The sequence below is a fragment of the Callospermophilus lateralis genome, unplaced genomic scaffold, assembly GCF_048772815.1.
Source record: "Callospermophilus lateralis isolate mCalLat2 unplaced genomic scaffold, mCalLat2.hap1 Scaffold_45, whole genome shotgun sequence".
Lineage (NCBI taxonomy): Eukaryota > Metazoa > Chordata > Mammalia > Rodentia > Sciuridae > Callospermophilus > Callospermophilus lateralis.
Window position 1 is genome coordinate 5,579,575 of NW_027514398.1, and position 15,515 is coordinate 5,595,089.

Here is a 15,515-nt window from a genome sequence, read left to right on the forward strand (position 1 = left end):
ACGTTGGAATAAGTGGCCAAATTTGACAGCTATAACAATTGTTTGAAGGTGCCAACCCTGACAAGAGATGAGTGAAGCCAATGTCATTTTCATTGCTACCAATTTTTGTGCCGGGCCAGAATCAGGCCGTGGCAGCCCTTGTGGCGGGACAGAATCCCGGATTTGGAGACCTCCCCAGCCGGCTCTGGGATTCCCCTTTCTCGCTCACTCCCAGCCTGGCCGGTGTTCAGTTTCCCCAGAGGCAGGCGGGAGGCGGGAAGCTGGAGGCGCGTCGGAGGCGGGGCGGCGCGGTCGGAGGCGGGGCGCCGCGTGAGGGCGCGAGGGACGGAAGCTGGTCATCCGGCCCGCGTCCGGGCTCTCTCCGTGCGCTTTGGGGACTTTGCCTTGGTGCGGACGCGCCCTGCGCCCGAATTCCTGCGCGGCGTCTGGGTGGTGAGTATGCCTTGGCTCTTGGGCGCCCGGCCCTGTGTTCCCCGGCTCGGTGCCATCTAAGGGGTCTCCACCGAGCTCAGGTTGGGGCACGCCGTCCCCGTTCTCCTCATCTCGGTCTCGGGCTGTCTGCGCTTTGGGTCGGGACCAGGGGAGGGCTGGAGAGACGCACGCCTCAAAGTGTTTCCCGGAGCACTCCGCCGCCCTGCGCCTGGCGTCGGATGAGAGCCCCCAGCCTGGCCGTGGGTCCGCCCCGCCGCCAACCTCGTTTCTGCCCAGCCCCTTCGTGGGCAGCCCGCACACGCGGGAGCGCGTCCCCTGTAGCCCGCCCGCCCCGCAGCAGGGGTCCTGGACAAGGTAGCGGAACCCCATGTTCTCATCTGTGGCCCAATGGTCCTCCCTTTGGGCGGCGGTACTGACTTTGTTGTCTTCTCTTCACGTGGACGCCGGCGGGGCGGGCGGGCCGCGCCCCTCACCCGCAGGTGCTTGAGAGAGCTGGGAGAGGCGAGGCCACAGACACCTCCGCCAGGGTTCCGTGGACTGTTCAGCCCCGGCCATCTCTAGAGATGAGAAAGCTAACAGGAAGGACAGGCTCTTGCCTCACACCTGCTCTGTGGCAGATCCGGAACCCCAGCACAGATGCAGATGGTACTCCAGTCCAGGGCACTTCCCCTATACTTGCTGGTGCCTCAGAGTTCAGAGCTCCATGGCTCCACAAACGTGGCGGGAGTGGCAGCCCACAGGGCCGCTTGGAAACCCCAAAGAGTCCTGAAACTCTCATCCACCAAGTAGCTGGACTAGCAAGGGTTTATTCATTCATTCAACAAATATGAATGTGCAGCTGGTGCTGGGGTCAGGATAAGACCAGAGATGGCCGTGAGGGGATAGACTGAGGAACACAGGGAAGGGCTCTGTAGCTCTGCCCCTTCTTGGCCGGGATTAGCTTTCATGTGGCAGACCTGGGGATACATCCCAGAGCCCCTGACTTATTTCATGGCTACACTTGACCAATCTTCTGAGACATCTTCAAAGCCAGTAGTAGCTCAGCTGACCTGCTATGGAAGAGAGCTAGTGGAAGCTGCAAAAAAGATATGGTTTTTCCACATTCCATCTCCACCTGGTCAGGGCACTTGGCAGGCTCTGAGATGGGGAGGGCTTCCTGCGCTGGGGCTTTGCCATCTTGGGACAGACCCTGAAGACTGCCTGACATCCCTAGGAGTTAGCCATGATTGTGCCTGGAAGAGAATGTGGTCTGGCAGCCAGGGGTAAATAGGAGAGAGAGCGAGCACCAAACTATAGTGAGGGGGGCCTTCTTGGGAAGATGACACATGCCAAGCCTTACCTGCAGCTAAGTGTGACCTTGCCTCTTCTGTCCCTCCAGACCAGGGATGGAATGAGAGTAGGGTCAGCACTTAATAGCTGAAGTTTAAAAGCAGCCATCTTGGCCTGGGGTTGTGGCTCAGTGGTAGAGCACTTGCCTAGCATGTGTGAGGCACTGGGTTTGATCCTTAGCACCACATAAAAAAATAAAGTTGTAAAATCTAAAAAAAAAAAAAGAAAAGAGCAGGCATCTCACTTGGGATTGTTTTCCTGAGGAACAAAGTGCTGCCTCAGGAATGGAGACCTAAGACTGCGGGGACATGTTTCTATAATTGATCTGCAGTAGGATAGGACTGGCAAAGAAGGCCAGACTACTGGGGCTCTCTGAAGGATGAATAAGGGCATGGTTTTTCCACAGGAGTCCAGGCTGTGCAAGGAATGCCTGGGGAGGAACACTTATTTGCAAATGAGTATAAATGGGCCTTGCAAGGAGCCCCAGCCACACCCAGGCCTTTGGACTTTGAAGGAAGGATGAGGACCAGGAGGAGGATGGAGGTTTGATGATAGAGCCTTCTAGGCTAGCATTCTCAGCCTTGTGAAAGGCAATGAATGATATTCCCTTTTTTTTTAATTAATTTTTATTGTAGGTTGTTCAAAACATTACATAGTTCTTGATATATCATATTTCACACTTTGATTCAAGTGGGATATGAGCTCCCATTTTTACCCCATATACAGATTGCAGAATCACATCAGTTGCACAACCATTGATTTACATATTGCCATTCTGGTGACTGTTGTATTCTGCTGCCTTTCCTATCCTCTACTATCCCCCCTCCCCCCTCCCCTCCCCTCTTCTCTCTCTACCCCCTCTACTGTAATTCATTTCTCCCCCTTATATTTTTCCTCCTTTCCCCTCACTTCCTCTTGTATGTAATTTTGTATACCCCTGAGGGTCTCCTTCCATTTACATGCAATTTCCCTTCTCTCTCCCTTTCCCTCCCACCTCTCATCCCTGTTTAATGTTAATCTTCTTCTCATGCTCTTCCTCCCTACTCAGTTCTTAGTTACTCTCCTTATATCAAAGAAGACATTTGGCATTTGTTTTTAAGGGATTGGCTAGCTTCACTTACCATAATCTGCTCTAATGGCATCCATTTCCCTCCAAATTCTATGATTTTGTCATTTCTTAATGCAGAGTAATACTCCATTGTGTATAAATGCCACATTTTTTTTATCCATTCATCTATTGAAGGGCATCTAGGTTGGTTCCACAGTCTTGCTATTGTGAATTGTGCTGCTCTGAACATGGATGTAGCAGTGTCCCTATAGTGTGCTCTTTTTAGGTCTTTAGGGAATAGACCGAGTAGGGGAATAGCTGGATCAAATGGTGGTTCCATTCCGAGCTTTCCAAGAAATCTCCATACTGCTTTCCAAATTGGCCGCACCAATTTGCAGTCCCACCAGCAATGTACAAGAGTACCCTTTTCCCCACATCCTCGCCAGCACTTGTTGTTGTTTGACTTCCTAATGGCTGCCAATCTTACTGGACTGAGATGGTATCTTAGGGTGGTTTGATATTCCCTTTTGTCCTCTTTCTAGCAAGGTGGAGGGGTTGGTGACCAAATGGGAGTCTGTAACCATCAGTTTTCAAGGACAGGCAGCCTTCTTACTCAGGGACTGAGTGAATCATGGTGGTAATACCAAGAGTGCTGGCTCTGAAGTCAATCTGCAAGGAGCCAGGATGTAGAACAGTGGCTTCTGGAAGCACATTCTGTGGCAGCATCTCTGGCCAGGTTGCAGCTGTGAAGGACAGCACAGTTCTGCAGTGCCCCCTGAGGCCAGCTGATATGTCTACCCCTGCTCATCTCATCTGGTCTCCACAATTAACAGGATTAACAGCTCCTTGGCTAGCCCACCTGGCTGGTCACTCCAAGAGGTCACATGTATCCTTGTTTAAAGCCACTGATAGATCTAAGGAAGACAGCTAACTAAGGCTCAAAGGGTGGGGGATGTAACCAACCATAACATACAGAGTACCTGATACACAGAAGATATATTTGTAAGTTTTTGTTTTTGTTTTGAGTTGAGGTCTCTATGTTGCCCTGGCTGGTCTTGAATCCTGTGCTCAGGTGATCCTCCTGCCTTAGCCTCCTGAGTAGTGGGAACTATAGGTGGAAGTTGCAACTTCCACCTCACAATGCTATATATGTTTATTAGTTAACTTATTTAGGCTTTATAGTAATCAGAGATTAGATTAGCATCACCATTCTTCAGATGATGAAACAGACAAAAAGGGGTGTTAGATAATATGCCCAGGGCCACAACTGAGGGATTCAGACTCCAGGGCCCTAATTATAACCATTGCACCACATTGCCAACCTCCAAGGCTTCTCTCTGTTCTGCTATTTAAATGCAACCTACTTACCTGCACACCTTCATGCCTATTAGAAATTCATGGGTAAGCGGCAGAGAGAATGACCATGACCTGTAGCCTTTCTTTTCTTTTCTTTCTTTTCTTTCTTTCTTCCTTTCTTTTCTTTCATCAGGGCCTGGGACATGCTAGGTAAGTACTGTACCACTGACTTACCCCAACCACCATGGCCTTTCTGTTGACTCCTCCCTTGCTAGACCTTAGGAGGCAGACAGGCCTCTGAAGTTACAGGCAGCTAATGATGTGTGTGAGAGAGGACTCCCATTGGTGGAATTTTTACCCAAGAACTATCCTGGCAGATTCCCACAACTCTTTACCTGCAACTCTATCCTCCCCCCACCCCCACACTTTTTTGTCTGTTTGCCTCTCTTGGTCTAAATAGTAATGTTTTAAATAAAAGGCCATCTCAGTGAATCTCAAGCAACCATTTCTGGAAGTGTTTCTGCCTGAAATTGATTGCTTGGTTGGCTTTATGGGTGTTGTGCCTATGATCTTTTCTGGAAAAGACACACCAACTAAGAAAAAGAGGAAGAGCTGGGGTATGTCTCAGTAGTAGAGCACCAGCCTGCCTGGCATGCCTGAGGCCCTGGGTTCCACCCTTAGCACTGCAGAAATAAAGAAAGAAGGAAATGGAGGGGGCCAAAGAAAAGGAAGAAGTGTTTTGTTTAAGTTACCCTCCACTATCAGTATTACAAATGGACTTCCTTGAATTTTGTGAGCTTTGGAGGGAGAGAGTTTTTTGTTATTGTTTTGTTGTTTGTTTGTTCTGTACTGGGGATTGAAACTGGGATGTTCTATCACTGAGCTACATCCCAGCCTTTTTAGCTCTTTTATTTTTTTTTTCTTTTTCTTTTTCTTTTTCTTTTTTTTTTTTTTTTTTTGAGGCAGGGTCTCGCCAAGTTGCCCAGACTTTTCTTGAACTGGCAATCCTCTCCTGAGTAACTGGGATCATAGGCTCCTGTAGGGAGGAGGAGTTTTGAAGGTTAAAAGACTATATCTGGACATAGACCAGACTTAAAGAGGGGGTTGGTTGCTCTTAGGTATGCAGAATAACTGGAAAGACATTCTGCCCTAGTGAAAGGGTGTGGGTTCTCATGGCAGCTGTGGCTCAGGAGTGGGCAGCATAGCAGTGTGGCAGCTGCTCCTGGGGAGATCCCTGTCGTCTGGGACTAGTGCTCAATCTGCTTTGATGTCCAGATCATCATGGAACTTTCTGCAGAGCTTCCTGCCTGGACTTGTTCATCTAGATGGGATCCCCCAGCTTGCAGTTAATCATCCATGCTGATGGCTATGCTGGTGACCAGCAGAGCAGGTTGCCATCTACCATAGGATTGGGTTTCTTCCTTATTTGCTTACCAGTCTTCTTTCTTTAGAGGAAGGAAGTCAGTACTGTGCTCTGGGTGGGTGGGTGGGGGTAGGCTGGCCTTTGAGGTTCCAAATGCAATGTATGGGTAGATGAGCTGGAACAATCCAATTTGTCTGATATGGACCCTTGACCATGAGCCTTTATCTGAGACTGCTACTGGAGTCCTAGGCTAGAGGGTTGAGGGTCCCAGCAAATCAGGTTTAGCCACCTTCCCCACAAACCAAACAGAGGAGAGGAACTTGAATCAGTGTAAGTGCACTGGGAAGACAAGAGGACCTACATCCTTAGCCCTACCTTTAAGGGGATGACAGTTAATTCAGGGTTTTATAGAAAGGGGAACGAAGGCCAGATGTGGTGGCTCATGCCTATAATCCCAATGATTCAGTAGACTAAGGCAAGAGGATCACAAGTTCTAGGCCAGCCTGGGCAAATGTTGTAAGACTCTGTTTCAAAAAATAAAAAGTGCTGGGGGTGTAGCTCAGTGGTATGGCACCCTAGTAACAAAAAAAGAAAAAAAAGGGCAAGAAAGTGGGATTTGTATAGCTAGAGGGTTCGCACATCTGACAAAGAAGGTTCATCTTATTACCCAAGCCCTAGGAGAGATAGCTGACTCCAGGAATTCCAAGATCCAAAAACCAAACAGAAAAGGTAATGATAAAAAAAAAGAAAGAAAGAAACTTTAATCAAATGACCATATTGGGAAGGCAGAGTCACATGCTTCCTGATGCTCACAGGAACTTTAGGTTTAAACAGAGGAAGAATTGGGGCAAGGGCAAGAGTTACACATATTCAAGCAGCCTTAGTTAAACTATGGTCTGGTTATTTTATTTCTGGTTCTATGAGGTGGCTTCGACTAAGTCCTTGTCACTTGAGGAAGCCATCTCCATTTGCTGCTCAGGATATTTATCTATTAAGTGATCCTGGAAGGAAGCAATTTGGTTCCCATGAGACAATTGTTCCTGCTTGGGGGAGGGCAGTTGCATTATAGGGTGACTTGCCTGTAGGGATCTACTTTACATGGAAAGTGTAGGGAAATGACTGGAAGCTTCTAGGCACTCCTCTAGGGTCCTAAAAGAGGGTATCCCCACAAATCTTACCTCAGTCTTGAAGGGGGATGAGATAGATTAGGTAAATTTAGGACTATTACTAGTTTTTATATGAACATTCCTTAAATGATTATGAAGAGCTGAGCAGATCACAAAATTGAAGGTGATTAAAGGAGACAGATATGAAATAAATGCAGAGATGCCCAACTTTACCCTACTTTTAGTTACCGGTTGAGCATCTGCAGGTCTAAGAATCATTGCCTAAGTTCCTCTTATAATCTTGGACAGGAATGATCTGGTCCATTACATTTGGATTGGTCAGTGAGGGTCTTGTCAGCAAAAAGAAAGTTACTGTTTTTTACTAGGAAGGGGAAGAAGGGTTCTACTCATCACAAGATATTTACCAATCAGACCTATTCCTAGAATCCAAGGTAACTCAGAGCAGAGAAGACACATGCAAAATGGAGGCAGAGTTGCCAAGTTTTTAATCCTATTTTTAGTTACTAGTTACCCACTTAATATTTACAGGCAAAAATGAAGAGTCTTAAGTCTTTATTACACGGCCAGCAATAATGTTCTTTTGTGTGTAGGGGGGGTACTGGGGATTGAACCTAGAGAGGCTTTATCACTGAGCTCTATCCCCATCCTTTTTCGTTGTTTATTTTAAGACAGGGTCCTGCTAAGTTGAGTAGTTCTTTGCTAAGTTGCTGAGGTTGGCTTTGAACTTGAGATCCTCTTGTCTCAGCTTCACAAGTTGCTGGCAATACAGGTGTGATAGCACACCTGGCTACAATAATATTCTTGTATTTTTGTTATTAGGCATCTCTGCATCCATATTTCATTTAATTTGCATGAATATATACAGATGCTCCTCATCTTACAATGGGGCTGTGTTCCACTAAACCCATTATTATTGGGGTAGAAGGTTCTACTGCACATCACTCTACTAAAGCTCTGGAGACAGAAGTTGCTGGAAGAAGACAACCTTCAAAGCTAGCATTGAGGAAGACAAAGATAATCTTTTCGCATCAAATCTCTATGTTCATTAGGGCTTAAGGGCATAGACAGCATTTATGAGAAGAAAAAGGGAGTTCAGTGGGACAAAAAGCAGAAAATCCATGGGGCTCCCTCTTTCAAGAGCATCATCATCTCCTTCACTTGGGTTCTTGGATTCTTGGAGTTGCCTCCTTATCACATCCAAGGGAACTTTTGGAGCCTGCCTGGCTGGTGATGCATACCTGTAATCCCAGTGATTCAGGAGGCTGAGGTAGGATTCAAGTTCAAGGTGAGCCTGGGCAACTTATTGAGTCTCCAAGTAGAAAATAAAAAGGGTTAGTCCAGTGGTAATTCTGGGTTCAATCCCCAGTACCTTAAAAAAAAAAAGACTCCCCAAATCATTGTTATATGATCATAAATTAAAAAATGGTTGTTAAGTTATAAAGGCATTTAATTTACTTGACCTACCAAACATCCTAGCTTAGCCTAGTCAACCTTACATGTGCTCAGAACACTCATGTTAGCCCACTGTTGGGCAAGATCACCTAGCACAAAGCCTGTTTTATAAAAAAGTATTGACTCTCTCATGTAATTTATTGAATATTATACAGAAAGTGAAAAGTGTAATAGTTGTAGGAGTACACTTTTACACCAACCATCAGAAAGTGGAAAAATAAAAGTTGGGACAGTCTGTATTTTAATTCTTACATTAATTCTGTGAAGTTCTACAGTTGTGACCATTAATGGTAATGTGCATCCCACATGGATAAGCATTGAGGTGACTGTAGTCCTGAGCCCAGAACATGTCCCAAGAGCTCCTACTTGAGTCTCTGTCCTCCAGAGCCAAAGAGAAGGGGAAGACCTTCTTCAAGTGGCATTTGGGGACCTTTCTGTTTTTCCATTTGGTCCCCACAAGGCAGGAGGTGGTCCTTTTTCCACATGGGGAAAGTGAGATTACATTGCAAGTTCAAACCAAACAGGACCTGTTTACCTTTAGAAATTCTATTCTGGGCTTGAAAGACCTGAGCCTCTTAACATGCATATGATCTCAGTGGGGTTCAGCTGTTTCTGTAGGGGGAGCTGGCTGAGGTCAGAGTGGGAGGACTGAAGATCCATTAAGATTTGAGAGCAGCAGGAGTACTGGATAAGACTAGGGACTCAGAGCCAGGAAGGGAAGCAGGGTCCAGGGGCATTTGGGGCTGTGGCATGAAGGTGAGGTGGTAGGCATGTGTCCTTCCTGGTAGACAGTCTGGGAGAGTGAACTAGGGCTGAGGAACTCTGATCCTTTGAACATAGATGTCTCAAAAATCTATGTACCTCAATTCAGCACATAAGCCAGCTGGGTGAATGAGTCACTCCCCACCCACAGCCTCAGCTCAGCCAGTGTGTTATTAACATAAGATTTGGCATCAGAGGGGGCTGGAGAGGCTCCTGCCTTGGGCATTCATCTCTTTGGAGACAAGGAACAGGAAGTCACTGTGGGGTTCAGTGGGTGAACCCTAAGCTTTGAGTTCTAGGAAAGTCACTGCATTAGGACTATCTCTCTTCTTCCAGACTCAACTGCCTCTACATGTGTGTGTAGGAAGTAGAGGGAACACAGCCAGGCTAAGCACCATCTGGGGACTCTGGAGTCCATCAAGGCAAGCCCTGGTATAGTGGAGAAGATAGAAAAATCTTTCTTTCTTTTTTTTTTTGTATTGGGGATTGAACTCAGGGGCACTTGGCCATTGAATCACATACCCAGCCCTATTTTGTATTTTATTTAGAGAAAACAGGGTCTTACTGAGTTACTTAGCACCTTGCTTTTGCTGAGGCTGGCTTTAATCTCAAGGTCCTCCTGTCTCAGCCTCCCAAGCCACTGGGATTACAGGTGTGCACCACCACACCTGGCAAGATAGAGCAATCTTGACTGAAACTTCTCTAGAAATTCTAGCAGGCTCTAAGACCACTTGGCCCCAAAGGGTGTACAACCTCTGAAATGCCTTATTTTCTCTCCTGGGTATCCATTAGGAACCTTAGAGATCTCTTACCTCCAAAATCCTTACCTGGTCGACTAGGGAGCTGAGTTTGGGGCCCATGGTGACCATCTCCAGAGACATCTGTGAGATGACTGTGAAAGCTGCATCTTTTTATGTTCTAGTAATCTGCCCCCCCACCCCCCACACCCCTGCACCCTGATGTAGGTCTTTGACCCCTTTCACAGCGGAGGAAAGAAATTTTTCTGCCAGAGCTTGGGAGGCAGGAGGACTGCTGATACCCATGCACGCCCTTCTGTCTAGCCAGTAGACTCCCTTGTTCCTTGCCAGCTCTGACTAAGCACAGTGTGGGTAGCAGCCCCCTGTCTGTTTTAGGTTCTGTGCTGTGCTTTATCCCTGGCAATATCCCATTTTTCTCCATAATTAAGCTCTAAAAAGAAGAAAAAGAGAGTTCAGGAACAAGGTAGTAGGACAAAAGCTCATGTAGACATTTTAGAATGGCCTCTGGGACAACTGTCTCCCTCCTTGCTGGCCTATCTTGCCCCACTCAGTGTCTACAGGCCTTTTAGAAAACTCAGGGCCTGGAAGCAGGAGATTAGGTGTCGGAGGGCTTTAACATACAGAATGCCTGACTTCTGTGGGCCTGGTGGTGCCAGAGACACTCATGAAGGGATGTTCCAAATTATCTGATAAAGAGGCCCCTCCTTCCTTATGCTACCCTCCCTCAGCTGCTATATGTATGTATGTATGTATTGCAGTTTTGAGGATTGAACCGAGGGCCTTGTACATGGCTAAGCAAGCATTCTACCAGGAGCTCTGTGACCTATACCCTCAGCTCTGTTTTCTTTCTTTGTTTTTATTTCTTTTGTTACTGAGGATTGAACCCAGGGTGCTTAACCTCTGAGCCACATCCACAGCCTTTTTTTTTTTTTTTTTTTTTTGGAGACAGGGTCTCTCTAAGTTGCTTAAGGTCTTCACTGAATTGCTAAGTCTGGTCTTGAACTTGCAATCCTCCTGCCTCAGCCTCCCAAATTGCTGGAATTATGGGCATGTTCACTATGCCTGGCACAAATTAATTGTTTTCTTAATTTCTGGATTGTTTATTGTTAGTGTATAGAAATACAATGGATTCTGAAAATGCTTATATCCTACAACTTTTCTTTACTCATGTTTTAGTCCCAATAATTTTTGGTGGATTCTTTGGGCTTTTCTGTATATAAACTCATGCTGAATTAGTATGTTTAACAGCTTCCCCATTGGTTCCAGTTGCAGCCAGAGTTGAAAACCAGAGGGTGATTAGATAAGTAGTTCCCATGCCCTTGAAAATGAAGTAGGGGTGGTGAGACAGAGTAAAAAGAGATCATTTGCATTTCTAAGGAATGTCACTAGTGTCTGCAGAAAAGACTCCAGGGCCTGGGAGCTCAGACTAGCCTAGGTACAAAGGAGTTGGACTGGACCATTGCTCTAAATGCCAGCTTCTTCTTTACTGTAAATTTCAGTTTGGCTGAGTGATTGGAAGTGTGGCCTGCCTCATGTGTTTTTCTGGAGTGAGAGTGTCAGCAAAAACCCCTGACCAAACTGATAAGTGTCAATACCCAAAGGAATAAGTCAGCCAGTTAGGCAAACTGTGGTCCTAGAGACCATGGGAAGGAGAAGTCTAGGTCTGTGAGCACCCAAAGGCTTGAGTGTCACCCCCACAAAGGGCAGAGGTTGTCTTCTTGAAGCTCTGTACTGTTAGTTTTATATCCATGGAAGTGTGTACTAGAACTAGCAGGCACCTAGTAATCCTAGAATGGTTGAAGCATCCTATTGATTCCTTCATTAATTAATTAGCTAGATGAAATCTCTGACACATATCATTTTGTCATTTTATATTTGTATCAAAGTCAAGGTTTCACCTTTTTTTTTAGTTGTAGATAGATACAATGCCTTTATTTTATTTATTTATTTTTATGTGACACTGAGGATTGAACCCAGGGCCTCATACATGCTAGGTAAGAGCTCTATCACTGAGTCACAGCCCCAGCCCACTTTATTTTAAACTACCCTTTGGCAGTTTTGAAGATCAGCCACTGAAAAGCTTACTCAGTGGATCCACCTGGTCCTAGGTGAATTCCAAGCAACAGAAGAACTTTGTTGACTAAGAAGTTTGTTGACTAAGTTTCTCTTGGGGCCCCACCCTTCAATTTGTGTTTCCTCTTGGTTTTTGTTTATACATGGCATCTCCTCCCCTCCTTCCCCCTCCTTCCCCCTCCCTCTACTCCCTCTCTCTCCCACTCCCTCCCACTCCCTCCTTCCTTCCTCTCCCCCTCCTTCCCCCCTCCTTCCCCCTCTTTCTCTCCCTCCCCCTCCCTCTCTCCCTTTCCAGTAGTGGGGATACAACCCACAAGTATACATTTTATTTTATTCTACTTGCTTTCCCTCTACCTTAAACTTATACAGGTTTACTTAAATCCGCTAACATTACTCCTTTTTTGGGGACCTGGTGATTGAACCCAGGGGTGCTTAACAACTGAGCCATATCCCTAGCCCTTGCTTTTTATTTTGAGACAGGGTTTTACTAAGTTGCTTAGGGCCTTGCTAAATTGCTGAGGCTGGCTTTGAACTCAAGATCCTCCTGCCTCAGCCTTCCAAATCACTGGGATTATGGGCATGTGCCACCATGACCAGCTAACATTACTCAATGTTTAACATTATAAAAATTGTAAAATTGGGCCTGGGATTGTGGCTCAGTGGTAGAGCACTTGCCTAGCATGCATGAGGCACTGGGTTCGATCCCAGCACCACATAAAAATAAACAAAGGTATTGTGTCCATTTACAACTAAAAAATAAAAAAAAATTTAAAAATTGTAAATTTGCATTTAGTTAAATTAAATCATTCATGCTTTGACTTTAATTATTTTGGTTCTGGGAATCAAATACTGGAACTCATGCATGCCAAGCACCATGCTGTGTCACAGGCTGCATCCCCGCCTTGACAATTGTTTCTATTTTAATGGTATGGGAAGGTAAAGCTTTAGATAACTTAAAAACTGAATTGAGATAATTAATGAGTTGTCATTTTATATCCACATAATTTATAATACAGAATATCAAAACATTGATTATCAGGCATAACTTTTAGACTTTGGGTTTTGTTTGTTTCTTTTGGCACTAGGGATCGAATGCAGGGGCACTTTACCACTACATCCCCAGCCCTTTTTATATTTTTTATTTTGAGACAGGGCCTCCCTGAGTTGCTTAGGCTAGCCTTGAACTTGTGATCCTCTTGTCTGAGCTTCCTGAGTCACTGAGATCACAGGCATGTGCCACCACACCCCGCACTTTTAAACTTTTTAAAATTTCTAAACAGGTTATATCTCTGGCTGGTGTTAATGAATGTACTTTTCACTTCAAGAAAACATAAAAGAAGGAGCCGGGGTTGTGGCTCAGCGGTAGAGCACTTGCCTAGCATGTGCACACCCTGGGTTCGATCCTCAGCACCACATAAAAAATAAATAAAGGTATTGTGTCCAAAAATAATACTTAAGAAAGAAAGCATAAAAGAAGTCATCATGGTGTTGTACTCAGTGACTCTGGAGGCTGAGACAGGAGGATCACAAGATCAAGGCCAGCCTCAGTAACTTAGACCCTGTCTCAAAACAAAACACAAGAAGGGTTAGGGATGTGGCTCAGTGGTTAAACACCCCCAAGTTCAATCCCTGGTACTAAAAAAGGCATAAAAGGGACGTGTAGCTATAAAAAGTTGTGTTTATAAACATCTGCTAAAATGTTTGTATGTGACAGATAGCTCTCCAATTGTCACCTCCCAGTTCATTAGAACTAATATATCTATTTTTTACGTATAATAATTAGTTATAACTAGTATGGAATACAAAAGCAGTTGTGGATATGCTTTTATTTTTCAAAGAAATGGGGTAGTATATTTCTTCCAATTGCTTGGTTTCCAGATCTCTTTACACATAAAAATTAGGAACCAAAAGCCTTTTAATTAAATGGGTTTTATCTATTAATATTTTCTATGTTAAAATTAAAACAAAAATTTTAAATGCTTATTAAGTCATTTGAAATGTATGAAATTGCTTGTTAGCATAAATATTTTAAACAGTAATTGTATTTTAAAAAACAACATTTTTATTGAGAAGAACAACATGGTTTCATGTTATTTTGCAAATTTCTTAAATATCTGGGTGAACGCAAGACATCTAACTTCTCAGACTGTTGTAATATCCATATCTTCCAGCCTCTAGAAAACTCTACTATGCCTTTGTGAGAGAAATAATGTTAATATTGTTGTGAATTATTTATTTATTTATTTATTTATTTATTTATTTATTTTAGAGATGGGGTCTCGGTATGTTGCCCACATTAGTCTCAAACTTCTGGGCTCAAAGGATCTTCCTGCTTTAGCCTCTTCGTTAGCTTGGACTACAGACGTCCCTGCACTCAGTTTATTACGGAATACTTTTGACCTGATAGATTCTCTGAAAAGGGCCTCAGATACCCTCTCCTAAAGTGATTTCCCAGTGTATACCATAATACAGGGGGACAAAAGTAGAGGCCAGAACCTGAAAAGTGATTATCATGATAGCTTATTACACCTGAGTCTGAAAAGAAGCTATGAAATACGTCATCGCTTGCTTGCTTTGGTGTTTACTTTTTTATTTTACTCATTAATGCCTTCACTTCAAAATGAAAGATTATTCCTTACTTTATCCATAATCCACGGGATAACAGAGACTCTGTATGGCCGAATGTTGACTTTGTTATGTTCTTGATTTTTTTTTTTTAAGGGGAAAACCAAAGAACAAAGGTTCATCACTTATGAAAGAGCCAAGGTTTGTGAATTTCATTAATGGATAACCAAGTCTCCTCTCTTAGGCATGTATGATCCTTTCTTGATAGTGTCTTATCAAGACACCTGGCAACACTTTGACCTTGCCTTCCAAAGATAATACCCTGAATTTAGAAGAATTATTTTGTGTGTGTGTGTGTGAGATTTTTGTTTGGTTTTGTTTTACACTGTACCACTGACCTGTATCCCAACCCTTTTAGGATAGCATGGGACACTGAGACAGGAGGATGACGACAAGCCCTAGCAACTTATTGAGGCCCTAAGCAATTTAGTGAAACCCTGTCTCAAGATAAAAAACAAAAAGAGCTGAGGATGGAGCCCAGTGGTAAAACACCCAGGTTTTCCAGTATCAAAAAAAAAACAAAACAGAAAAAGACTCTAAATTAGTACCATTGGAAAATCTCAAATATTTGGTCATTTGCATTATGAAAAAGAAAAATAACTGTACCAGCAGTGCAGCTCTGTGTATGTGTGCATGTGTGCATGTGTGTGTGTGTGTGTGTGTGTGTGTGTGTGTGTTTTAAATATTTATTTTTTAGTTGTAGATGGACACAACACAATGCCTTTATTTTTATGTAGTGCTGAGGATCGAACCCGGGTCCCACTCGTGCTAGGTGAGCGCTCTACTACTGAGCCACAATCCCAGCCCCAATGTTTGTGTGTTTTTAATCTTTTTTTCTTTCTTTTACTGCAGTGCTAAGGATCATACCTAGTGCCTTTTGCATGTTGGGCAACATCCACCACTAAGCTGCACCCTCAATCCCATAATACATTTTTATTCTTAGCGAAAGCATTGATCAAATTTGTTATGATAGTTACGTACTGGTCATACTCTCAGAATTTGACTATCCATTCTTCTGTTCTGATTACAGGTGTGCACTTCCATGCCTGGCTGATTTTCTTAAGGAACTGTCATCTGTGCCCATATTTTTAAAAACTAGGATATAATTGGATGAATTGATAGTGTAAACAGAACCTTACTTGGAATAGCGTATTTTTTAATGATGCTCAAGTAATCAGCAATGATGACCCATTTTTATTTATTTGTTTTTTGGTATTGAGTATAAAATGTAATGGGTGTTTTTATCACTG

The 15,515-nt window shown here is 44.2% G+C and overlaps 1 pseudogene; it reads left to right on the top strand.

Annotated features, from left to right (window-relative positions):
- Nucleotides 1-378: 378 nt before the first annotated feature.
- LOC143388877 (BH3-interacting domain death agonist-like) overlaps nucleotides 379-15,515 on the top strand; it is a 38,091-nt pseudogene continuing 22,954 nt past the window's right edge.